Here is a 2,386-nt window from a genome sequence, read left to right as displayed (position 1 = left end):
ATAACTTAAAAAATTAATTCAGTAATATTCTGGGTCACTGTTAAAAGTTATCAATTGGAAAAAGGAGCAAACCTTTTAAGGAAAGCATTTTATGAGTTAGTGCTTTTTATGAGAAAAGAGTGAAAATGCACATTGACTTTTGGAGTGATTTGCCTTTAAATTGTACAAAAATTATTATAATAGCTTTAACTTGAAAAAAAATACAGCAATAGTCAGGATCACTATTAGGTTGAAAGGTATACACACACAAACAACACACACATACGCATTACATATTGTATCAATGTTGATATATATATATTATATATATATATATATAATATATATATTAATTTATATTATAAAATGTATATTATATAAATGTATATATAACATATATATATATATATATATATATATATAATATATATTATAAAATATATAATATAATATATATATATAATATATATTAATATTATATATATATATATATATATATATATATTTATAATAATATATATATAAAATATATATATATAATATATAATATATATAAATAATATATATATATATATAATATATATATAATATATATTATACACACACACACAACACACATATATATATATAATATATATTTAAAATATATATTTTATAAATTATATATATAATATATATAAAAATATTATTATATATAATTATATATATATATATATATATAATATATATATATATATATATTATATATAATTATATATACACATTGATAAATTATATATATTAATGTAAAATAAAAATGTTAATGTACAAAAATAATGTATTCAGAAACATTAATTCAATGTTCAAGTCATTTAAAAAAATGCATTATTTATATCATGACATGAAATAGCAATACATAATATTCTGATGTCCCTTTAAGTTCTTTTTATGGGTTAAATGACGTTTTATGCAGATTTTATTTAATTTATTTTTTTTGGAGGGGGTGGGCACCCGTGAACTATTGAAAATATCAGAAAAAGTATAAAGGAAACGCCGTTACGACAGCTTCTTTACATCTATTTTGACCGCTCCCTGCACCCGTACCGTCAGTGCACGATTAGACGCACAAACAAAAAAAAAAGTGCGGCTGGCTTGACCGTGTACTTTCAAACCGCGGCTGGCTTGACCGCAGTTCCTGTTCAGCGCTGCATGACTTCTCTGTTGTTCATTCTTGCCGCTGTATGCCTCCTCTCTTGTCAGTGGTGGGTACTCCTCTATTCTACATTCTGATTTACTACTTTATCTCAATAGTATATTCTGCATGAGGTCAGTATAGTCTAAAATACATTCTGCTTTCTCTATAGTTAACTGTTTCACTTCTCAATTGCCATTAGTATACTGCTCTTTCTGGTTTTCTATAGTCAGTAAAGTGTACTTCTCTGTTCTAAATGCTGTTTTCCTTTTCAATAATACATTTTGTACAAATTCTATATAGGCCTAGTAGTACATTCTCCTCTGTGATACTACGTGATTATTCTATGATCTCCTGCTTCAGTCCTTTATAAGTATATACTGTTCTATCTGTCTTCTTTATATCATATTGTATGTTATCTCTTTTGTCTACAGTGTTGAATATAATCTGGAAAGAACATGACCAAACATTTTGTAGTAGTGCATAGATTATAATAGTGTTATAGTACATTCTGTTTTTCCTCAATGCACTGTACAGTGCATGCTTAATGCAACTGTATTTCATTCATTATATTTAATCTCTATAGCTATCTTTTAGACACTCCACTGTAGACAGTAGTGTCTGTTTTTGTAATTGTAAGTGATTTGACATGTTAAGGAACATTGCCCAATTATTTCCCTCGCTGAAATGTTAGTCTTCCTTCCTCTGACAGCATTTAAAAATAGCTCTGATGTTGCATGTCTATTTCTGTACAGTAATGCCACTCAGGTATCTCCTAAATTCACAGTTTATTCTACGTTACTGGTTACCACCCAGAAAGCTTTAGCAAGCTTTAGTTCATTTAGTTTTGGTCCAAACTTAAAATGTGTACGGGCTAAGGAGAATCACTTTGCTTAATCTTAAACAGAATCAACTCTGATCTGCTTTGAACTGAATAATGACACTATTGTCTTTTTAGAAATCTTTACAGAAGAATTAGTTTCATGTTTGAAGTTTGCATCATTTATTCTGTTATTTTCTTGTTTGTTATAGTGAAACTTCTTTGAAACAAACTTTATTGTATGAATCGTCATATGAATAAAGGTGAGTTAACCTTAGATATCTAAATATTCTGTGAAATGTCTCTGATTTCAAATTCTGTCCATTTTATTACAATATTCAAACAATAAGTAACTTTTTGGCATTGTTTAGTGTAGAGTGACAGATCGCTGTAGAGCCTCAATTCAAGAGAAGCGG

At 27.1% G+C, this 2,386-nt stretch overlaps 1 long non-coding RNA gene across 1 annotated transcript; it reads left to right on the top strand.

Moving 5' to 3' along the window:
* The first annotated feature begins 1,195 nt into the window (after nt 1-1,195).
* LOC113090849 (uncharacterized) lies at nt 1,196-2,376 on the top strand. Its single transcript, XR_003287274.1, has 3 exons — nt 1,196-1,220; nt 2,183-2,233; nt 2,342-2,376. It is a non-coding gene; the product is annotated as an uncharacterized LOC113090849 (long non-coding RNA).
* The last annotated feature ends 10 nt before the right edge of the window (nt 2,377-2,386 follow it).

Source organism: Carassius auratus, unplaced genomic scaffold, assembly GCF_003368295.1.
Source record: "Carassius auratus strain Wakin unplaced genomic scaffold, ASM336829v1 scaf_tig00214029, whole genome shotgun sequence".
NCBI classification, from domain to species: domain Eukaryota; kingdom Metazoa; phylum Chordata; class Actinopteri; order Cypriniformes; family Cyprinidae; genus Carassius; species Carassius auratus.
The sequence above is the reverse complement of the archived record's forward strand: the minus strand, read 5'-3'. Positions and strand labels throughout refer to the sequence as shown.